The sequence below is a fragment of the Pan troglodytes genome, chromosome 15, assembly GCF_028858775.2.
Source record: "Pan troglodytes isolate AG18354 chromosome 15, NHGRI_mPanTro3-v2.0_pri, whole genome shotgun sequence".
NCBI lineage: Eukaryota > Metazoa > Chordata > Mammalia > Primates > Hominidae > Pan > Pan troglodytes.
The window spans coordinates 79,321,675-79,347,493 of NC_072413.2; the positions used below are offsets into that span (position 1 = coordinate 79,321,675).

The 25,819-nt window shown below is 38.6% G+C and overlaps 1 protein-coding gene across 11 annotated transcripts in view; it reads right to left on the reverse strand.

The window, feature by feature from the left end:
- Window positions 1-25,819, reverse strand: part of STON2 (stonin 2) — a 176,099-nt gene that overhangs the window by 83,750 nt on the left and 66,530 nt on the right. The gene's annotated exons all lie outside the window — the stretch shown is intronic.

A 25,819-nucleotide genomic window follows, 5' to 3' on the forward strand; every position in this document is an offset into this window, starting at 1 on the left:
TAATTGGGATAATTTCCATGACTGCATAGTATTCCACTGTATGTATGTATCATATGTTATTTGATATTTGCTTAGATATCTGGGCTTTGCTTTTGCTAATATAAACACTGCAGTACTGTACACACAGTCACATGTCTAATTATTTCCTTGGGATAAACTAATAGCTAAAGAGTATGACATTTAGACTGACACTGACTGCCAAGAATGCCCTCCAGAAAGATCTTCCCACAGTTCTCGCATGCAAATTCCCAATTCTCCACTCTCAACACTAGATATTTTCAAGCATTTTAACTTTACCAAGTCAATAGACATTATCGTTTAATCCACACAGCTGATTATTGGGATTAAATGATGTTTTACATATCATTTCTTTGCAGTTTTTCTTTTATGAACTAATGTAGTATTGACTTTTGAATTGGCATGTAAGCCAATGACAGCAGTGGGATAAACTAATCCCTTGGCGAACCACCAAGTCATTCTGTAGGTAAGCAGATGAAAAGGCTGATGAGAGACTTATTAAGCATAAACAACTCTTTCCTCCTTATTACGTCTGTGGGAAGTAAGCTATAAATGTTGGATCCAAAACCCAGCTCCTATAGCTTGTGACAATGCATATAATGGCTCCAGAAATACTATATAGGTTGGGCTTACAGTGTCAAACTGGTTATCTTGGGCAGGGTTGGGAGGAAACTTCTGAATTGTAGTTACATAGTATTATGGGCTGAATTGTGTCCCACACAATACATGTTAAACTCCTGACCCTGATACCTCAGAATTGTGACTGTATCATACAGAGGTATTTAAGATGAAATGAAGTCATTGCGGTGGGCCCTAATCCAATATGTTGTCTTTATAAGAAGAGGATGTTAGGATACAGGCACCACAAAGGGGAGACCACGTGAAGATACAGGGAGAAAACTGGCCATCTCCCAGCCAAGGAGCGGCCTCAGAAGAAACCAACTCTACTGACACCTTGGTCTTGGACTTCCGGACACAGAATTGTGAGAAAATAAATTTCTGTAATCCTAGCACTTTGGGAGCCTGAGGTAGAAGGATGGCTGGGGCCCAGGAGTTCGAGACCAGCCTGGGTAACATGGTGAAACCTTGTCTCTACAAAAAAACAAAAATTAGCCGAGCATGGTGGCACATTCTTGTAGTCCCAGCTATGTGGGAGGCTGAGATGGGAGGATGGTTTGAGCCCAGGAGGCAGAGGTTGCAGTGAACCAAGATCATGCTGCTGCACTCTAGCCTGGGCAACAGAGCCAGACTTTGTCTCAAAAAAAAAAAAATTCTGTTGTTTAAGCCACTTAGTCTGTGGTACTTTGTTATGGCAGCCTTAGGAGACTAATATATATAGGACTCCACATAAGCCTAAGGAAAAGTCAACTGTCAATTTCACAGAAGAAAAGTCCAATGAGCATCCTTGGTACTGCCACTGGAAGGGCTGACATCTTGTTGACAGCCCTGTTTGCAACACTTGTCTGAGTTTCCAGATGCATCACAAAGTGGTGATGTGATTTGTTCTTGAGTCTCATGGCAGATGTGCTCAGCAGCAGTAAATTCTATCAGAGAAAGCTGCTCTTTTCCAGTAGCTCGGTCTCCTGAACTTTTTATGATGTTTCGTCCCTTTGACCCAATGAAAGTTGTGAAGTCATTCTCTCCTTTGAAGCAAATAAGAAACATTAACTCTCATTTTTTGGGAAAACTTATCTTAGTATCACATCAAAAAGGAGCTTTTGTTCCAGGACCTGAGTAATTTGAGAATAGAAGGAAGAGGTGCCCCTGAGGTAGTGAGGTGGGTGCAAATGGATCTGTAATGTAAAGAAGAATGTCAGCACAACTTCAATGAGAAGATGGACTACAGGTCACTATAAAAAGAGACCTCAAGGAATTACAAAGACCCAGGCCTTTCCCCAAAGGACTTTGGGACCAGAGAAAAAGATGTATGATCTAAAACACATTAGCTTGGACATTAGGACACAGGCACCACAAGGAAGTCAAGAGACTTTCTATAGCCACATCTCATTACAGTGTCAAATTTGTTGTTAAGAAAAAAAAAGAAGTGGATTTAAACTGCACTTCAGACCAAATGAACCTAACATATATTTATCGAACATTTATCTAATAGCTGCAGCATACAAATTATTCTCATGAGCACATGTAACATTCTCCAGGATAGACCCTATGTTAGACCACAAAACAAGTCTCAACACATTTTTAAAAACTAAAATAATATCAAGTATCTTCTCAGACTACAGTGGAATGAAACTAGAAATAAATAATTAGAGAAACATTGGAAACAAAGCAAATACATGGAAATTAGACATGTTCCTAAACAACCATGGGGTCAATAAGAAATTTAAGAAGGAAATGAAAACATTCGTTGAAACACATTGAAATGGAAACACAACACACTAAAACCTATGGGCTAAAAGCAGGGCTAAGAGGGAAACAATAAACGTATACATCAAAAAATTAGAAGATTTCAAATAAATAATTAACAATGCATCTCAAGGAACTAGAAAAACAAGGATAAACCAAACTCAAAATTGGGTGAAGGAAAGAAATAAGAAAAGATTAGAGCATAGCTAAAGAAAATAGAACCAAAACAAAACAAAACAACAACAACAAAAAAAACCAAAGAATCAACAAAACAAAACTGGCTTTTTGAAAAGATAAAGAAAATTGATAAACCTTTAGCTAGACTAACCAAGGGAAAGGAGAGAAGTTCCCAATAAACAAAATCTGAAACAAAAAAAGGATACATTAAAACCAATAATACACAAATAAAAAGGATCATCAGAGATTATTATGAACATCTATATGTGAACAAATCAGAAAACCTAGAGGAAATACATAAATTCCTGGACACACATAAAACCTACCAGTAGTGAACAAGGAAGAAATAGAAAATCTGAATAGACCAATAACAAGTAATGAAATTGAATCAGCAACAAGTCTCTTAACAAAGAAAAGCCCAGGGTCAGATGGCTTTACATTGAATTCTACCAAACTTATAAAGAAGAATTAACATCAATTCTTCTCAAACTATTCCAAAAAATTGAAGAGTAGAGAATTCTTCCTAACTCATTTTATAAGGCCAGCATTACCCTGATACCAAACTGGACAAGAAGACAGTAAAAAAAAAAAAAAAAAAAAAAAAAAAAAACTACAGGCCAGTATCCCTGATGAACATAGACGCAAAGATCCTCAACAAAAAACTAGCAAACTGAATCCAAAACACTAAAAATGTGAGACCCCCCCCCCCCCCGCCATCTCTATAAAATATAAAAACATCCTGGGCATGGTGACACATGCTTGTAGTTCCAGCTACTTTGGAGGCTGAGGCAGGAGGACTGCTTGAGCCCAGGAGTTTGAAACTGTAGTAAGCTATGATCGTGCCACTGCAACAACAGAGTAGGACCCTGTCTCTTACAAAAAAAAAAAAAAAAAAAAAAAAGATAATAAAGTAGGAGTAATCCCAGGGATTCAAGGACAGTTCAACATGTGCAAATCAAGAAATATACACATCACATCCACAAAATGAAGAAAAAAAACATAAAATCATCTCAATAGGCAAAGAAAGAGCATTTGGTAAAATTCAACATTCCTTTATGATAAAAACTCTCAACAAATATGGCGTAGTAAGAACAGCTCTCAACATAATAAAGGCCTTATGTGACAAACCCACAGCTAAGAATGAAGAAAAGCAGAAAGCCTTTCCTCTCAGAACTGGAACAAGACAAAGATGCCCACTTTCACCACTCCTATTCATCATAGTACTGGAAGTCCTAGCCAGAGCAATCAGGCAAGAGAAAGACATAAAAAGCATCCAAATTTGAAAAGAGGAAGTAAAATTGTTCCTCTTTACAGATGATATGATCTTATATAGAAAAACCTGAAAATACCACTGAAAAACTCTGAGAACTAATAAATTCGGTAAATTGGCAGGATACAAAATCAACACACAAAAATCAGTAGCATTTCTACACACCAATAATGAACTAGCTGAGAAAGAAATAAAGCAATCCTATTTACAATAACTACAAAAATAATCCTGGGAATAAATGTAAACAAAGAGGTGAAAGACTTCTACAAGGAAAACTACAAACCATTGATTAAAGAAATTGAAGAGGACATCAAAAAAATGGAAAGACATCTCATGCCTATGGATCACAATAATTAATATTGTTAAAATGACCATACTACCCAAAGCAATCTATAGAGTCAATGTAATTCCTATCAAAACGCCAATGACATTCTTCTCAAAAATAGAAAAAACAATCCTAAAATTCATATGAATCCACGAAGGAGCTCGAATATCCAAAGTGATACTGAGCAAAAAGAACCATCTGAAGGTATCATACTACCTTAGCTTCAAAATATTATTCAAAGTTATAGTAACTAAACAGCATGGTAATGGTATAAAAACAGACCCACAAGGCCAATGGAAAGAGCCAAGAAATAAATCCATATATTTACAGCCAGCTGACTTTCAACAAAGGTGTTAAGAACATATATTGGGGAAAGGACACCTTCTTCAATAAATTGTGCTGTGAAAAGTGGATACCTACATGCAGAAGAATGAAACTAGACCCCTATCTCTATCCATATACAAAAATCAACCCAAAATGAATTAAAGACTTAAACCTAACACCCGAAACTACTAAATGACTAGAAAAAAGTAGCAGAAACACCCCAGGGCATTGGTCTAGGCAAAGATTTTATGGCTAAGACCTCAAAAGCATAGGCAACAGAAGCAAAAATAGACAAATGGGACTATGTCAAACTAAAAAGCTTGTGCACAGTAAAGGAAATAATAATAGTGCAAAGAGTCAACCTATTGAATGGGAAAAAACATTTTCAAACTATTCATCTGAGAAGGGACTAATATTCGCATATATTAGGAAATCAAACAACTTAAATGCAGAAAACCAAATTTCCCATTAAAAAGTGGGCAAAGGATCAAACAGACACTTGTCAAAAGAAGACATACAAATGGCCAACAGGCATATGAAAAAAAATGCTAAATATCACAAATCATCAGAGAAATGCAAACCAAAGCCACAATGAGACCTCTTACCCCTATCAGTATGATACTATCAGGAATACAAAAGATAACAAATGCTAGCCAGCATAGTGAGAAAGGGGCAATACTGCTGGTGGGAATGTAAATTAGTACAGCCATTATAGAAAACAGTGTGGAGATTTCTCAAAAAACTAAAAATAAAACTACTATATGATCCAGCAATACCATTACTGGGTATTTATCCAAAGGAAAGGGTATCTGTTTATCAAAGGTGTATCAGCACCCCCATGTTTACTGTATCACTATTTACAATAGTCAAGATATGAAATCAACCTAAGTGTCCACCAATGGATGAACAGATAAAGGAAATGTGGCATACATACACAATGGAATATTATTCAGCCAAAAAAAAGAAGGAAATCCTGTCATTTGCAGCAACATGGATGGAACTGGAGGTCATTATGTTAAGTGAAATAAGACAGCCACAGAAAGACAAACTGGCAAGTTCTCACTCATTTGTGGGAGCTGAAAAAGTTGATCTCATGGAGGTAGTGAGTAGAATCATAGTTATCAGAGAGTTGAAAGGGTATGCAGAGAGGTTGGTTAATGGGTACAAACATACAGTTAGATAGAAGGAACAAGTTCTGTTTGGTAAGATGACTATAGTTAACAATACTACACTGTATATTTGAAAATAGCTAGAGAGAATATGTGAAATGTTCCCAACACAAAGAAATGATAAAAGTTTGAGGTCACGGATACCCTAAATACCCTAACTTGATTATTATACACTGTATGCATGTATTAAAATACCACATATACCCCATAAATATGTACAAATATTATGCATCAATTAAAAAATGTAAGAGAAAGAAAAAAATGTTTTCTAGGCTCTGAGGGCTTCCATCTCCATTGGCTCCACTGCTTTTAACTTTCTGCATGACTGAATTGAAACCTTAATAAAGGCAGTCCATTGTTTAATTCAGAAGAAGAAAAAAAAAAACTTTCAGAGAGGAATGAAGTGAAAAATAATCAGTTGTGCCCAGCCAATCTCTTAGGTTTTTAAACAATTCACAGAATGGGTGGGAGGCAAGGAATTACAAGGCCTGGCTCTGCTCCTAATACTTCTAGGCCTTGGCTTTCTTACCCGTAAAATGTGGAAATTCGACTAAATAATCTCTTAAGTTTCTTCTAACTTTAAAGGTCTGAGATGCTTAAAGAAACCAAAACTCATTATGATTCTAAAACCAAATAAGAAGACTTATTTCCAGAGGCTTTGGGGTTAATAAAGTAATAATAAACACTCACGGGGGTACTCTGTACCAGCCACCATGGCTTGAGCACTTGATGTCCATTGATACTTTGTTGAGTGCATGTTAACATTTTATCTTTAAAAGGCATAGCTCATAAATCTTTTTGAAGCCCTGACTTTGCACAAGAGATTCAGTGAGCAATTTCTAATGTCATTTAAATCAGTGGTGTTAAATTACTCATCTGGGAAACTACTTAAAGCTGGAGACACCATCTTTCATAGGTGAATTTGATGATTATTTGAAATGCTATCTACATTTAAAATATTCAGTAAAACAGTTCAGAATTATGACCAGAGGAACTACTTTCCATTTTTCTCAATTATCTTTCTAGACTCAAGTGTTTGAGACTAAGGTATTTTGAGGTAAGCTCTTCTTTTTTTTTTTTTTTTTTCTGGTGGGAGGCAAGGGATAATGCTGATTCAATGTGGCAAAAACGGGAAATGTAGCTTTACAAAATTCATTGGACACCTCCCTATTTCCAAGAATTATGCTGAAAACTAGAGTGTGAGGACAATCCAGAAATGAAAACATCACTATTGCCCTGGAGGACTGAAGAGTTTGGTAAGGAGATAACATCCATGCCAAGAGCTCTCCTATAATAAGAGGTGACAGGAACTGTGACATGGAGCAAAACTCACGAGAGAACCTGCTTGGGATAGCTTACTTTGAATTTTTTCTTTAGGACCATACTTGGCACAAAGTAAGAACTGTGTGAGAGAAAACATTATTTTAATCTGATCTTATATCATCAGCAGGACTTTGTCATGTGGACAAAAATGGAGTTATTAAGGTGAAAGCAGCAGTAGAGGCACAAAGGTGCAAAATTTTGAAGCATAATGGGGCAAAGAGTTTGATAGAGATTCTGTCCATTCAAAATGTGAAATCCCTTTTAAATCTGTTCAGTTTTTTTCTAACCTAGTCCAGTTCCCCAGTCCAGGCCACCATCTATCTTGTCTGGATACTGCCCTGACCTCTAGCTGGTATGAGGTTCTAGCCTAGTGGCTGGCACATAGTAGTTCCTCATCTGTTGAATAAATGAATCAGCTGGCATTAGGCATTAGATCCACAGAGTCTGTGCTTCATTGTATAAGCACCAGAGGCGTATAAGCAAAGCAGGGATTCTTAGCTGTTTTGTGCTATCAACCGTTTGTCAGTCTCCTAAAGCCTAGGACGCCTTCTCAAGATAATGTGTTAAATACATGAACAAATACATAAGACTTAAAAAGAAAAGTATATATTAAAATACTTATCTAATATTAAAAACTAACTTCATGAGTTTCTGATACAACAATATCAGCACTTCTTTATTAACACATTAATACTATCATAATTAATGGTAGTATTACCATAATAACTATAATAATGCTATCATTATTATGGTTAATACTACTACTAATACAACCATTAATACAGCCAAGAACTACCATTATTTCCAAGTAGCAATGATAAAAGATAAAGGATATCTTAAGATATCTGTCACAACTATAATGTGCTATGGAAACATCTATGCTTTCTGTTGGTGACTAAGTGGAAGGTACTGCTCATGTTACTGTGGTTTGTTGCCTACATCCATAATTGAGGGACATGCTCATCTCATTAACCTCCTTAGGGACTGGAGACAATAAAGATGTAAATCATCCAAGTTGATGGACCCTCTGGATTCCAGGTGGTTCCATATCTAGTTTGAATCACCTGACTGGAACCGAAAAAACACAGCATCTTATACTCTCCCCTACAGGATTGGGAACAGAGGAGTGACCCTTCCTGAGGGCCCAGCCACAGGAGGGACAGAGCTGCATAATGTTGACAAGCCTGGATGTCATTCTTAATTTTAGCACTTAACTAATGTGTGACTCTGTCATTGGTGTCCTCATCTGTTAAAGAAGGATCATAACACTAAAAGAACATCACAGAGGATATCAATAAAAAGCATTACAGTTGTCACCTCCTCTTCAGTATTACCACATTAGCCATTCTGAAAGGGACTTGCAAAAATCTCTGGTTGGAGACCACAAGTTTTTTATTAAGAGCTTCCAAAATACCTCGTTTACACCACCCTTTTGGAACACAGCATCTTAAACTCTGTTGCTCTTTCTTAGATTTTGCTCCACACAGATGGTTCAGTAACAACAAGAATATATCTCAATATCATGGAAAAGCTTTCCCTAAGTCACCATATTTGCAGTCTCTGAGGTGAATAAATAGGGAAGAAAAATATGGCTATTTTGGTCAAAGAATGTATAGGACAGTAATATTCTGAAATATGTAAACTTAGCATTCTTCCACTGCACCTCCACATATCTACATGAATTAATTCAAAAAAATTTAAAAGATGACAGTAAAATTCAAATAAGAACAGGAAAAAAATGGAGATTATTGGATAATAGTCATACATTTGAAAACATGGGGAAAAGTTTTATTTCCACACTAGTCACATCCATGTGTTCTCTTTTAATTCTTACCAATCATGAAAATACATTTCAGTGAGCAAATACACTTAAGCCTAGGTAATCGGAGAAAAGGTTTGGAAATGAAGGTCTTCTAGCTCTGTATCAGAAAATTTAATTTAGGACATTAACAAGATGACAGAATGGAAGGTCCCAGCTTCACCACTCCCAACAAAGAGTTCAACTAGCAACTATCCACAGACAGGAATACCTAGGTGAAACCCCGCAAATTGGAACAAATCTCAGTCACCTACATGGTCCACAGGATGAAATGAAAACCTCATGGAAAGGGTAAGAAAAATAGACTCACTTTAACCACTTCACTCCTCCCCTTCCCCCACAAGTCGGCACAGGGCCAACAGAGAGGATTTCCGCTTGGGACCACATTTTCTACAGAGGAAAAAGAAAATCAGAGGCAGACACCCAGCTTCCTTAGGATTCTCAAACACTTCCCAGTAAGCCCACGGTCATTTCACACCTCCACCAAGACCTGTGTCCAGAAGGAAACCATACATCTAAAACACCTGGGGTCAGGTAGCAACAAAGCAAGAAGGCAGAGCCCACAGCAAACAGGACGTAGACCTTGGTGGTAGCTCTGTGTACCTGACAGTGGTGGCACCCTATCAGAGTTACTAGCTAACAGCATAGCCCACCGACAAAGCTGATCTGCCATACCTAGGAGTTTCAACAATTCTCAGTCCAGCCTCAGAGCCCACCCCAAGGCGCCACATGGTAAGGAGGCAAACCTCAACTATGTATTTACACTGAGAAAAGCATAGGAAAACAAAGCAGCTTGTCCTATCTTTCCTGATCAGAAACTCCACCTGACCTCTGGGCTTCTCCTGCAACCCTGTCTAGCTGCTAAACTCAAAGAGTGGTATCACCTGGCCAGGGAATGCACCCTGTGGCCTGGCCCAATCTGAGGTGACGACAGGGTCCATCCAACAGCTCAGCCTGACTGCAGAGGTCAGCCAGTGGTCTCACCAGATACTAGAGCCCAGGCAGCTGCCCCAACCAAATGCAAGGCAAAGGAAGCAGCCCAGCCAATTAGAGAATCTGAAAGCAAGTTCTGTCTTTCCAGGGTCCTTACCAGCTGTCCTATCAGAATCACTAAACATGAAGGCCTACCTCTACAAAAGAACACCTGTAACAGCCAGAAAAGATGGCTGCATCCTCAAATACGCAGATATCGATGCAAGAACACAAGGATTATAAAGACTTAGGAAATCATGACACCTCCAAAAGAAACAAACAAAGTTCCAACGACGGGCCCAAAAGAAAGGGGGATCTATGAAATGACAGACAAAAAATTCAGAATAATTCTCTCGAAAAAGTTCAGTAAATGACAAGAATATATGGATAAATATGCAATAAAATTTGGAAAATTATACATGAATGAGAATTTTGACAAAAAAATCGAAACAACAACAAAAAATAGAAATCTTAGAGATAAAGAACACAATTACTGAAGTGAAAAATGCAACAGAGGCTGGGCACGGTGGCTCACGCCTGTAATCCCAGCACTTTGGGAGGCCAAGGTGGGCGGATCATGAGGTCAGGAGTTCAAGACCAGCCTGGCCAACATGGTGAAGCCCTGTCTCTACCAAAAATACAAAAATTAGCTGGGCATGGTGGCGCGTTCCTGTAATCCCAGCTACTCGGGAGGCTGAAGCAGAATTGCTTGAACCGGGACCTGGGAGGCAGAAGTTGCAGTGAGCAGAGATCACTCCATCTCAGAAAAAAAAAAAAAATTAAATAGAACACTTCAACAGCAGCCTTGACTAAATGGAAGAAAGAATGAGTGAGCTCAAAGACAGAACATTTGAAATTATCCATTCAGAAGAGAAAAAAAAGAATGCAAAAGAATGAAGAAAGCCTACAGGACTTATGGATAAGGCACCATCAAGAGACCTAACCTTCACACAACAGAAATTCAAGAAGGAGAAGAAAGAGAAAGGGAGCCAGAAAGCGTATTTTAAAAAATAATAGTTGAAAATTTCTCTAACCTGAGGAAAGATGACAACATCGAGGTACAGGAAGTGCAGAAGTCTCCAATAAAATTCAACCCAAAGAGGCGTTCACAAAGACACATAATTAAATTATCAAAAATCAAAGACAAATAAAAAATTATGAGCTCACCAAGAGATAAGAAATACATCACATACAAAGGGGTCCCAATACAACTATAATCAATTTCTCAGCAGAAACTCTGTAGGTCTGAAGAGAATGGGATGATATATTCAAAGTGCTGAAGGAAAAAAGAAACCTGCCAACCAAGAATACTTCGCTCAACAACGCTGTCTCTGAAATGAGGGAAAAATAAAAAATTTTCCAGACAAACAAAAGCTAAGGGAGTTCATTGCCAGTATGCCTACCTTATAGGTACTGATAAGTGAAGTTTTTAAAAGTTGAAGCAAAATACTGCTATTAAATCATAAATAATGTAAAAATTATGAAAGCACAAAACCCTTCACGTCCCTTGTAAGGTGGATTCCTAGGTATTTTATTCTCTTTGAAGCAATTGTGAATGGGAGTTCACTCATGATTTGGCTCTCTGTTTGTCTGTTATTGGTGTATAAGAATGCTTGTGATTTTTGTACATTGATTTTGTATCCTGAGACTTTGCTGAAGTTGCTTATCAGCTGAAGGAGATTTTGGGCTCAGACAATGGGGTTTTCTAGATATACAATCATGTCATCTGCAAACAGGGACAATTTGACTTCCTCTTTTCCTAATTGAATACCCTTTATTTCCTTCTCCTGCCTAATTGCCCTGGCCAGAACTTCCAACACTGTGTTGAATAGGAGTGGTGAGAGAGGGCATCCCTGTCTTGTGCCAGTTTTCAAAGGGAATGCTTCCAGTTTTTGCCCATTCCGTATGATATTGGCTGTGGGTTTGTCATAGATAGCTCTTATTATTTTGAGATACATCCCATCAATACCTAATTTATTGAGAGTTTTTAGCATGAAGGGTTGTTGAATTTTGTCAAAGGCCTTTTCTGCATCTATTGAGATAATCATGTGGTTTTTGTCTTTGGTTCTGTTTATATGCTGGATTACATTTATTGATTTGCGTATATTGAACCAGCCTTGCATCCCAGGGATGAAGCCCACTTGATCATGGTGGATAAGCTTTTTGATGTGTTGCTGGATTCGGTTTGCCAGTATTTTATTGAGGATTTTTGCATCAATGTTCATCAAGGATATTGGTCTAAAATTCTCTTTTTTGGTTGTGTCTCTGCCAGGCTTTGGTATCAGGATGATGCTGGCCTCATAAAATGAGTTAGGGAGGATTTCCTCTTTTTCTATTGATTGGAATAGTTTCAGAAGGAATGGTACCAGTTCTTCCTTGTACCTCTGGTAGAATTCGGCTGTGAATCCATCTGGTCCTGGTCTCTTTTTTGTTGGTAAGCTATTGATTATTGCCACAATTTCAGCTCCTCTTATTTGTCTATTCAGAGATTCAACTTTTTCCTGGTTTAGTCTTGGGAGAGTGTACGTGTTGAGGAATTTATCCATTTCTTCTAGATTTTCTAGTTTATTTGCATAGAGGTGTTTGTAGTATTCTCTGATGGTAGTTTGTATTTCTGTGGGATCGGTGGTGATATCCCCTTTATCATTTTTTATTGCGTCTATTTGATTCTTCTCTCTTTTTTCCTTTATTAGTCTTGCTAGCTGTCTATCAATTTTGTTGATCCTTTCAAAAAACCACCTCCATTACCATTTCAGGACATAGGCACGGGCAAGGACTTCATGTCTAAAACACCAAAAGCAATGGCAACAAAAGCCAAAATTGACAAATGGGATCTAATAAAACTAAAGAGCTTCTGCACAGCAAAAGAAACTACCATCAGAGTGAGCAGGCAACCTACAAAATGGGAGAAAATTTTTGCAACCTACTCATCTGACAAAGGGCTAATATCCAGAATCTACAATGAACTCAAACAAATTTACAAGAAAAAAACAAACAACCTCATCAAAAAGTGGGCGAAGGACATGAACAGACACTTCTCAAAAGAAGACATTTATGCAGCCAAAAAACACATGAAAAAATGCTCACCATCACTGGCCATCAGAGAAATGCAAATCAAAACCACAATGAGAAATCATCTCACACCAGTTAGAATGGCAATCATTAAAAAGTCAGGAAACAACAGGTGCTGGAGAGGATGTGGAGAAATAGGAACACTTTTACACTGTTGGTGGGACTGTAAACTAGTTCAACCATTGTGGAAGTCAGTGTGGCGATTCCTCAGGGATCTAGAACTAGAAATACCATTTGACCCAGCCATCCCATTACTGGGTATATACCCAAAGGACTATAAATCATGCTGCTATGAAGACACATGCACACGTATGTTTATTGCGGCACTATTCACAATAGCAAAGACTTGGAACCAACCCAAATGTCCAACAGTGATAGACTGGATTAAGAAAATGTGGCACATATACACCATGGAATACTATGCAGCCATAAAAAATGATGAGTTCATGTCCTTTGTAGGGACATGGATGAAATTGGAAATCATCATTCTCAGTAAACTATCGCAAGAACAAAAAACCAAACACCGCATATTCTCACTTATAGGTGGGAATTGAACAATGAGAACACATGGACACAGGAAGGGGAACATCACACTCTGGGGACTGTTGTGGGGTGGGGGGAGGGGGGAGGGATAGCATTGGGAGATATACCTAATGCTAGATGACGAGTTAGTGGGTGCAGCGCACCAGCATGTCACATGTATACCTATGTAACTAACCTGCACATTGTGCACATGTACCCTAAAACTTAAAGTATAATAATAAAATTTAAAAAAATTAAAAAAAAGAAAGCACAAAACCCAATGGTATAAGTAAAGCAGAGCCATATTCAGAATACTCTAAATGTACTATAATGATGATGTGTAAGGCAATTTTATCCCTAGCATTAAGGGTTAAAAGACAAAACTATTAATAACAACTATAGCTGAAATAAATTGTCAAAGGATACCCATTACAAAATAATATAAATTCTGACATTAAAACCATAAGGTGTGGGGGGAGGGAGGAGTAAATGTGTAGAGTTGTTATATACAATCAAAATTATCATCAACTTGAAATAGGCGATCTGATGTATAAGATGTTCTATGTAAGCCTCTTGGTGATCACAAAGCAAAAATCTTTAGTAGAAGAGCAAAAGTACAAAGGATCAAAGCATACCACTACAGAAAACCATAAAATCACAAATGAAGTCAGAAGAAAGGAAGGAAAATGTATCTACAAAACAACCAGAAGGCAATTAATAAAATGGCAGTGTTAAGTTTTTACCTATTAATACTTACCTTGAATGTAAATTGATTAAATTACTCAATAAAAAGACAAAGAGTGACTGCATGGATAAAAAAACAAGACCCAACTATATGCTGGGTCACCTCCCTTTTAAAGACACACATAGACTGAAAGTGAAGGAATGGAAAAAGATACTCCACACAAATGGCAACCAAAAGAGAGCTGGGATAGCTATATTTATATCAGGCAAAATAGACCTTCAGTCAAAAACAGTAAGAAGAGACAAATAAGGACATTATATAATGATTAAGGGGTCAATTCATCAAGAGAATACAATGATTATAAATACATACGCCCCCAATATCGAAGCACCTAAATACATAAAACAAATATTAAAAGATTGAAGGGAAAGACATATTGCAATACAATAATCATATCGGACTTGAATACTCTATGTTCAATAATGGCCAGATTAACCAGACAGAAAAGTAATAAGGAAACATTGGACTTGAACAACACTTTAGACCAAATGGACCTAGCAAACATATACAGAACATTCCATCCAACAGCAACAGAATATACATTCTTCTCAAGTGCATCCAGAACATTATCCAGTATAGATCATATGTTGGGTCACAAGACAAGTCTTGTTAAATTAGAGAAGACTGAAATCATATCAAGTGTGTTTTCTGACCACAGTGTAAACAAATAGAAATCAATCACATGGAGAATTTCAGAAAATTCACAAATATATAGAAATTAAACAACAAGACTCTCAGCCAATGGGTCAAAGAAGAAATTAAAAGGATTTAAACATATCTTGAGACAAACAAAAACAGAAACACAATGTACCACAACTTATGGAATGTGGCAAAGACAGTTCTAAGAGAAAAGTTTATCGCAATGAACACCTACATCAAAAAATAAGGAACACTGCAAGTAGTAATTTAATGTACACCTCAAGAAAACAGAGAAAGCTGAACAAACTAAGCCCAATGTCAATAGAAAAAAGAAATAATAAAGATCAAAGCAGAAATACCTGAAGTAGAGACTAGAAAAATACAAAAAAATCAGTGAAACGAAGAGTTGGTTTTTTGAAAAGATAACATGGATGAACTTTTAGCTACACTAAGAGAAAATGGAAGACACAAGTAAATAAAATGAGAAATGAAAGGGGAGACATTACAACTAATCACAGAAATACAAAGGATATTAAAAGAATATTACAATTACATGCCAAAAAGTAGGATAACCTGGAAGAAACGGATAAATTCCCTAACAAATGTAATCTACCAAGACTGAATCACAAGGAAATAGAAAATCTGAGCAAACCAATAACCAGTAAGGAGACTGAACCAGTGATTTAAAAACAGACAAACAAACAAAAAACTTCCATCAAAGAAAAGTTCCAATGGTTTTACTGCTGAAGTCTGCCATTAGCCAGGTGTGGTGGTACACACCTGTGGTCCCAGCCACATAAGGGGCTGAGGGCAGAGGATCGCTCATTCCTGGGAGGTTGAGGCTGCAGTGAGCTGTCTTCATGCCACTATACTCCAGCCTTGGCAACAGAGCAACACCTTGTCTTAAAAGAAATGTTTTTAAATAAAGAAGAATTCCAATTCTCACAAACTCTTTAAAAAAATTAAAGAGAAAACATTTCCAAACTCTTTTAATGAGGCCAGCATAGCTCTTCTTATGAGCCAAACAAGGACATTACAAGAAAAGGAAACTACAGGAAAGGATCCTTCATGAACATAAATGCCAAAATCCTCAACAAAATACTGGCAAACTAAATTTAATAGCACATTAAAATAATCATTCACCTATAATTAAGTGGCATTTATCCCTGGGATGCAAAGATGTTTCAATATATGCAAACCAATATATGTGATAATCACATTAACAAAATAAAAGATAAAAAAGATCATCTAATTAGATACAGCAAAAACATTTGACAAAATTCAACATTCTTTAATGATAAAAAAAATAACAAATTAGGTATAAAAGGAATGTACCTTAACACAGTAAAGGCCATATGTGATTAAACACACAGCTAACATTATATTTAACAGTGAAAAACTGAAACTCTTCCCTGAGTCCTAGAACAAGACAAGGATGCCCACTCTTGCCACTTCTATTCAACATAGTATTGAAAATCCTTAGAGAAATTAGGCAAGAGAAAGAAATAAAAGGCATCCAATTAGAAAAGGAGGAAATGAAATTGCCACTGTTTGTTGATAACATAATCTTCCATTTAGAAAACACTTAAGATTCCACCAATAAACTGTTATAACTAATAAACATACACAGTAAAGTTGCAGGACACAAAATCAACACACAAAAATCAGTACTGTTTCTATACACCAACAAATGTTCTGAAAAAGAAATCAGAACAATTCCATTTACAATACCTACAAAAACAAAAGAATACATTTAACCAAAGAGGTGAAAACTATAAAATATTGATGAAATAAATTTAAGAAGATACAAATAAATGGAAAGATATCTTGTGCTCATGGATTAGAATAATTCATACTGTTAAAATGACCATACCACCCAAAGCAATCTACAGAATCAATGCAATCCCTATCAAAATTCCAATGTCATTTTTCATTAAAATAGAAAACAATCCTAAAATTCCACACTGAATTAAAAACAAAACAAAACAAATACCAAATAGCCAAAGCTATCATAAGCAAAAACAACAAAGTTGGAGGTATCACACTACATGACTTGAAACTATACTACGAGTATATAGAAATTAAAAGAGCATGATACTAGCATAAAAATAGACCCATTAACCAATGGAACAGAACAGAAAGCCCAGAAATGAAACCACACATGTACAGTCATTTGATTTTTGACAAAGGTGCCAACACATTAGGAAAAGGATCATCTCTTCAATAAATGGTGTTGGGGAAACTGGATATCCACATGCAGAAGAATAAAATTAGACCCTTATCTCACACCATATACAAAATCAACTCAAAATGGATTAAAGGTTTAAACATAAGACCTGAAACTGTAAAACTATTAGAAGAAAATATAAGGGAAAAACTAGACAATATTAGTCTAGGCAATGATTTTTTACATTTGACCCCAAAGGCACAGGAAACGAAATAGAAAGACAAATGGGATTAAATCAAAATAAAAAGTTTTTGTACAACAAAGGAAACAACAGAGTGAAGAGACAAATTATGAATTTGGAGAAAATATTTGCAAGCCACATATCTGATAAAAGATTAATATCCAAGATATATACGAAACTCAAACAACTCTATAGAAAGAAAACAAATAATCTGATTTAAAAATAAGCAAAGGACCTGAATGACATTTCTCAAAAGAAGACATACAGAAGACTAACAAATATATATATAATACTCAACATCATTAACCATTAGGGGAATGCAAATTAAAACCACCATGAGATATCACCTCACACCTGTCAGAATGGCATTATCAAAAAGATTAAATATAACTAGTGTTGGTGAGGATGTGGAGAAAAGAGAACCCTTGTATAATGTTGGTGGGAATGCAATTTAGTACAGCCATTATGAAAAAGGTTCCTCAGAAAACTAAAAATGGAATTATGATATGATCCAGCAATCCCAGTTCTGGGTACTTACTCAAAAGATTTGAAATCAGTATGCCAAAGAGATGTCTGCATGCCCATCTTCACTACAGCACTATTAAACAATACATAAGTTATGGAATCAACCTAAGTGTCCATCAGTGGATGAATGGATGAAGAAAATGTGGCATACATACACAATGAAATACTATTTAGCCTTTAAAAAGAAAAATATTTTGTAATTTGCAACAACATGGATGGACTTGGATAACATTATGATAAGTGAAATAAGCCAGGCACAGAAAAACAAGTACCACATATTCTCCCTTATACGTGGAATGTAGAACAATCAAACTCAAAGAAGTAAAAAGTAGAATGGTGGTTACCAGAGCCTGGGGAGATGCAGGGAATGGGTAGATGTTGGTTAAAGGGTACAAAGCCTCAATTAGACAGTAGTAATAAGGTTTTTATTCCTTGAAAATATATTACACGGTGTGATGAATACAGTGACTAATACTGTATTTTAGATTGGAAAATTGCTAAGAGAATACATTTCAAATCTTCTCACCACAAAAATAATAAGTATTTAAGGTGATAGATACGTTAATTGATTTAATTGTTCCACATTGTATTAAAAAATCATAACATAACTTTGTACCCCATAAATACATATAATTTGTCTACTTATAATTTAAAATTTTTAAATTTAAAAAAGGATTAATTTATTCCACAAAAATCCACTGTGTAATTTCAATGTGCCAGGCAACATGCTGGGGATATACAATAGAAGTGGCTCCTGCTTACACAAAGGTCTCGGTCCAGCGGGGGACTCCTAAACAAAGAATTGTGGTCCAGTGAAATAAGCACATGATGGGGGTTTGTATATTGCTCCTGTGAAATGCGGCGGAGGCAGCACTGCATCTGGGGAAGGCTCTCTATAATTGCTCCTTCCGGCAAGCGACTGTGTTCACAAACACCAGCCTCCCACAGTATACCAGGCACAGGGCAGGGTGAGCCCAGGAAAGAGACTTGGGTTGAATCCCAACTACCTTTTTTATTTGTGTGACTTTTGCCAAATCATTTAACCTCTTTAGCTGTTGTTTCTGCATTCATAAAATGGGATAATATGTACTTTTAAATTGTGAAGATTAAATGAGATAATATATGTATAAAGTATATAGGACATTCCTGGCACACAGTAGAAACAATTACACACAGAAACAATTTTAAAAATTATATATAAAAATCATTTTAATGGCAAAAAAAGCTGTTTGCAGATTATCACTTCCTCATGGGAAAATATCACATAGCTTACTTTTCTTTGTATTCTCAGTAACTGACAAATGGTAGGAACTCAATATATGTGTTTCTGAGAAACTTTTGAATCTCCTGGAAAAAGCTTCAAACAAAGCAATCATTAGAGTTTTTTGGTTTTAATAAGGATTAAAATCTAAAATGCACAACAAATGAAGACAAAAATACATAAGAACAGAAATGAGGCCAAATTTGTTAATGAAAGAGTGAAAAGATGTGATTTGTTTAAAAAAAAAAACTGCTCTGCTATTCTTCCATTTTGAGGAAGGAAAATATTGTTCAGGAAAAAGATGAGTATCTCTGACGTTTGTAACTAGGAGAAAGAATTATAAAAATTAGTTAACTTGTTTCTGTTATCCAAGCAAAATATATTCAAGGTTTAAAAATATCATAAAATAGAGATGTGCCTTAAGAACAACAAAAATTTCCTGTAATCCCATCAAGCACAACGGTAATCACTGTTTACCTGCGAATCTGGGCCCTCCACTCTGGTTTGGAGCTCTATGAGCTGCAGCAGGATTACAGCAAAACAGGCAACAGAGAAACATGTTATATCTTGTACAGAGACATGCAGCCCAGGTGATGATCTTATTAAATAATGACGAGAACCTTTCTGAGCATCTAAAGTTGTTGTCACAAAAATTGAGGTTCCCCAGGCCACAACTCTCTACTCACTTTGGGAAATCACTTTGAGACACCCTTTGGGAAATGCTGGACGCTAAAATCCAAATAGAATACAAACACTTGTTTCTGAGAAAAAGAAACTGAGTTCAAAATCTCTAGGGATATCCTACTGCTCTGGCAGAAGTCCACTGTGATCCGTTAAATGCAAATGAATCAAGAACATCTGGTCTAAATTTGTTTTAAAGCCTATGAGGGTTTAAATACAAAGAAAGTTTGGCAAAATATAGTTTTGAGTCTGCTGAATCTAGAATTTTATATTTTTTAAAAAGGCCAAGAGGTTCAGCAGAGCAAGAGACAAAGTAAGGCTAACTTTATAAAGTTAACTAATACAGGTAGTTTGTCAAAATATTTCTTTCTGGTTTCTCTAGCTTTCTAACACTTTAGCAGTGTTAGAAAACACCGCTAAAATGGCATGTACTTCCAAGTCAGCTTTGCCAATTTATGTATGTTTGGGTTTCTGTACACCACGATCTGACCAAGTAGGCAGTAGAGATTAATGAAAAGCTACATTTGTATATATATGTGTGTGTATACATATACATATACATGTATAAGAATATAAATTATACATATACATACATATAATTTCGGGAATTTTCAAAGTCTTTAATAAGCGAATACATGTTATAAATCTCCAACAAAGGGGGCACAGCGTGACCTAATACACTGGCCCCAGCATCTGGATCTTTTTGGCCTTTTGCATGGGACACACTTTGGAAAATGCTGGACTCTTAAGTTCAAGTGGGATACAAACGTCAGGGATGCAGACGATTTTAGCCACCCGTATGGTAAATCCACCTGATAGCAATAACATAAACACAGCCTGAGAAGGACCCCGTATGGCAGATTCACATGAATGTGTGTGCTGAGCTAATGAATCCTGGTGTAGCCAACTTGGGGATTTGTTCCTTGTCTATGAGGAACATCTGAGCCCCCAGCCCATCCCATGGAACACAGGCTATACAGTGGATCAAGGCCCCAAGTTCTGGGTTGAATAAAGATTGCCAGATGGAGGTTGCTAGCAAAATGGTGCTAAATGAAAATGCTTTATAAACTGCATGCTTTTTGCAAGTGGTTGCTGTTGTCCTGTCCAGTCTCCCGCCACTGGACTCTCTTCCCTGTATGTAAGCCACCAGTAAAGGCCCATGTCTTGTTTGCTGGCTTTGGGTCTCTTCTTCAGTCTCGTGAACCTGGTGCCATCCCCACTAGAGTTGATAGGGGTTTGGCACACCACCACCTGCAATCTCAAGCTATCCATTCAAGGGTACATTAAACAATTATTAAATACCTGCTATGTGCTTCATCCAGTCTTGACATCCTCAGTTTACATATATCTCAGCATTCTAATCCTACACTTAAATCTACACTTTTCTTACGCATAAAAGAGAGCCTGGACAGGTGCGGTGGCTCATGCCTTTAATCTCAGCACTTTGGGAGGCCGAGGTGGGCAGATCACTTGAGGTTAGGAGTTCGAGACCAAACTGTCCAACACAGTGAAACCCCGTCTCTACTAAAAATACAAAAATTAGCCAGACATGGTGGTACGTGCCTGTGGTCCCAGCTACTCAGGAGGATGAGATGGGAGGATTACTTGAACCCGGAAGGTGGAGGTTGCAGTGAGCCGAGACCATGCCACTGCACTCTAGCCTGGGTGACAGAACAAGACTCTGTCTCAAAATAAAAAAATTAAAAAATAAAAAAAAGAACCCAAACCAAAGACTACTACTTAAGAGCAGCTTGTGTGCAAGCATTTACATATTTTCTCTTCCCTGGTTGGAATGAACTTCAAAGGCAGAAGGTTTGCTTTTATTCCCTCGACCCTCTTACTGTTCACCAACCCATGTGAACCTAGTGGCATTACAGAGCTACCCTGACTGGTGAAAATGGCAGGGTGTGCCCAGCTTGTGTAGACAAAGGAGACTCCTGTGGAGATGAGGGGTAAGAGAGGAGTGAAATGTTGTTTGGGATTTTGCCTATTAACAATTTAACAATTCTCCTGCCATTCGCTCTTGAGAGCAGACCTCAGAGCTAACATCAACACTGCTCTGCAGCTCTGCCCCCCCGCACCCTGTGATTTAACCAAGGTAAGGGGATTTGTTTGCTTTCCTACTAATTATCCCCTTGGTGAGAAAATGAGAATAAAGTGTAGGCTGATCACAGAGTCTTTCCCTCCACGATTATGCTGGGAACTGGATTGCCCTGCGGGGCTGCCAAATCCCTGCAGAACTCTGCCGCAGATGACAGGGAGGAGGCTGTGGCTCTGCTCTCGGCAGCCCACTACCAAGCAAGGGGGCCAAGGCAAATAGGCTGGGCCCAGAGCACCGTAATCCCTCTCCAAACAAGAGATGAATCACAGAACATGAGGTGCCCAGTGGTTACCCTGACACACTATGCTGCCAGGGAGAGCCCAGCTCAGCTGAGGGAGCTCCAGATGAGGCTGCAATTCCAAGGAACTCTTCAACCTCTACCACCCTCTGCAATGCTAAAGGGCATGGCGGGTGGGGGGTGGGGGCGGGGACAATGACAAACGTCTCCCCAAGGCAGTTCCTCCCAAGGTTCCCCAGGCACAGAAACCAATCATACCGAGCTCCCCACTGCATCTCTGTATTTACTGCTTGCTGCTGAGAAATGCAAAGCACTTCTCAGATCTCATTCCACATGCTATAGTTTGAGTAACAGCTTTCTTTCGGGGTTAACAGAGGAGTCGACAGTAATTATCCTTATGCCCCATATCAAATGGAAATGAGGCAGAGAGATATTAAATTAAGATTTTTTTATTCCTACAGCACTTGGCACTGTATGAAACACCTTCATATATACCCTGTCACCCTGACTGAGCAGGATCGCTCAGTTCCATTTTACAGATAAGAAAGTAAAGCTCTGAAGAAATGACTTACCCGGAGGACAGACTGATGGGAATCTGCCCCATAACCCCAGGGGGTTTCAGTTTACCCAACTGGAACCATCCAGCCTCAAAGCAGGGCTCTCCCAGAGGTTGGCACTGCCACAAGCCTGGTGCCAGGCAGAGGGCAGGGCATCACCTGGCTGGAGGGCTTTCCAATGTGTACAGATATCCTTGAAGCTCTCGATAGCTCATCTGAAAGCATTTTTTCGTCCTTTTTTTTTTTTTTTTTTTTTTTTTGAGACCAAGTCTCACTCTGTCAGCCAGGCTGGAGTGCGGTGGCACGATCTTGGCTCACTGCAGCCTCCGCCTCCTGGGTTCAAGCAATTCTCCTGCCTCAGCTTCTCAAGTAGCTGGAATTACAGGCGCGCCACCATGCCCAGCTAATTTTTGTATTTTTAGTAGAGACGGGGTTTCACCATGTTGGCCAGGGTGGTCTCAAACTCCTAGCTTCAAGTGATCCACCCACCTCAGCCTCCCAAAGTGCTGGGAATACAGGCACGAGCCACCACGCCTGGACAAATGAAAGCATTTTTAAATTCCCTGCTACTGGAGTAAATGGTTAAATGTCACAGGTTGAAAAATACTTGTTCATTCTCCTAAACTTTGTCTTTCCTTCTCCTCCTTCTATTCTGGGACCCAGGATGAGTTAAAGACTTTTCAAAGCCAGAGCTCTACCCTGATAGCACACGTCAGGATGTTCAGGAAGAGCCTCATGGGTTATTACAGCTCAGGATGCATCCAGACACTGTCTCTATGGCCTGCGGAGCTGCTCTCTGAGGACTCACTTCACTGCCCCTCATTTCCCAGGCTCATGGAGATATACTACCTGTCACCTCTGGGCCTGGAGGGCAGATGGAGGTGAGATGCAAAGGAAGACTGCGTCGTCAAAGCAGATGGAAGCATTCCCTAGCACCTGGGCCATCCTGGGTCCTAGCCTAATTACTAAAGAATAGGGAGATTTCAAAGTAAAATGTCCAGAAATTTGTTTATAGAACATAATACTGTGGGCACACAGCAGTTATCTGTAAGCATTCATATCTGTCAAGGACATATGGCCTTTATCCTCAAGCTCCGCCTGCTACACATCTTGTTTTAAATCCCTTGGTCCTATTTATGTTAAAAATAAGCCCCCAAGGCAAAATATGTATATATGCTTGTATGCATCCTCTATACATATCTGTATGGAAGGTCTGGGGGGTAACATAGCAAATAAATAACTACGGTGACTGTTTGGGAACTGGCTGGAAAAGGATTTGGAAGTTTCACTGAAATTCAGGTCATCCATTTCTCAGTGGTGTTCTCTTAACAAGTTGCTTCACCTTTCTCAGACTCAGTGTCAACTAGGAAATGGGGAGAATGACACCTGCCTTGCAGGATTGCTGTAAAAGCCACAGATCATACACCTCATATGCTGGCACACAGCAGACACTCAGTAAGTGCTAGCTATAACTATTACTACTGTAAAAGAGGATGGGGCCAGGCATGGTGGCTCACGCTTGTAATCCTAGCACTTTGAGAGGCCAAGGCAGGTGGATCACCTGAGGTCAGGAGTTTGAGATCAGCCTGACCAACATGGCGAAACTCTGTCTCTACTAAAATAACAAAAATTAGCCAAGCGTGGTGGCACACACCTGTAATCCCAGCTACTTGGGAGGCTGAGGCAGGAAAACCACTTGAGCCTGGGAGACAGAGGTTGCAGTGAGCCGAGATTGCACCATCGCACTCCATCCAGCCTGGGTGACAGAGCGAGACTCCATCTCAAAAACAAACAAACAAACAAAAAAGAGGATGGTTGCCAAAAGGCCATACCTCTACCCTCCTTGTAGCCATAGAAACTGCCTCTTGTTGAATAAGAGCATCCCTCCTCATTCTGTAGTCCCAGATTTGCCTTTGAGTCTCTGGTGTAAACTCTGGCGTAGGGGCCAGTCAGTTTCTGGTGAGGATCAAGTGTGCTGGCTATTCCAACACACCTGTTCCCCGCTTCCAACCTCAGATCCACTCTATCTGCTCTGGCGACTGACCTCTGTGGGCTGCTTCCCCAGGGCTTCATGTCCTTTGGCCTCAGGCTAGGATCTACTAGTTGGAAACACCAGCACCAGATTTGGGAATTTACTCCTCCCTATCTCCCTGCTTGGTCAAATCTCTGCAGTGGCTCTGTCCTTTCTGTCGCCATAGCTCCTGTTGGGCAGTCCCTTTTCTATGATTCCAGCGCTTGCTTTCTCTGTAGGTGATCCCTTCATTAAGCTCTCTCCAGATAAACCTTTTTAGGGCACCATCTGCTTCCCGCCAGGACCCCAACCAAAACAGGGGAGGAGGTTTTCTTGATGCAAACTATGACACTGTTAGAATGACTTTAGAACAAGGAGATGTTAAAAATAATTATAAGCTGTGGAGGCAGACTAATAATGTCTAGTTCAGGCTAGGGCTCTGATTTTCATCACTTGAACCTCCAAGAATTAAAGCAACTTTCATCTAATAAGAAAGTAGATTAGGCAATGAAAAAACAGCCTCAGCATAGAGATCTTGGCTTTTCCTTCAGTGAGGGGCCCATTTTGCAACTCTCCAAAGCAACAAGAACCTTGCAGCAGGAAAGAGAACTTGTTTCAACCCTGATGGCCACTTATTCTGTGTCAAGCATCACAGAAGTTATTCTACATAAACTGTCTCATTTGGAGATGATAACTTGGTGAGGTATACCCATTTTTCAGATGAGGAAATGGAGTCATAAAGATAGTAAGCTGGTCAGTGCAGAATCAGGGTTTGAACCTGAGCAGTCTGGCTCTGGAGTCTGGGTATGCATATGGGCCTCCTCCCTGGAAAGGCCTGGAAAGGGGGCCCAGAGCAATGAAAAGTGAAGCAGGGAGGCAAGCTCAGCCTCTCTTCCTAACAGCCTCAGCTGCTGAAGGTGTGCTCGCATCCATGAGATGCCCCCACTGTGGAAATGGGGCTGTGGGGGCATATTTCAGCCACCAACCAGGATAATCAGTCACAGAGACAAACCAGAACTGAAGGAGTGTCTGTGAAAACAAAATGCTATAAAGAACCACAGCTTCTGAAGACAAAGGGAGTCCATGATAAACTAGGATTCTCTGCAACATTATCAAATACCAAACCAAATCCTGCCTGAAGCCTTCAGTCTGCAAGACAGATCGCTCTCTATACTTGTAGAATTCAATGGCACATAGCATGAGGGCAAACATCCGAAGCTTAAAAATGATCTAGAAACTCTGAACAACATTGAAGAGGAAAAACAAATGTTGTCAACACACTGGGTAATTTCATCCAC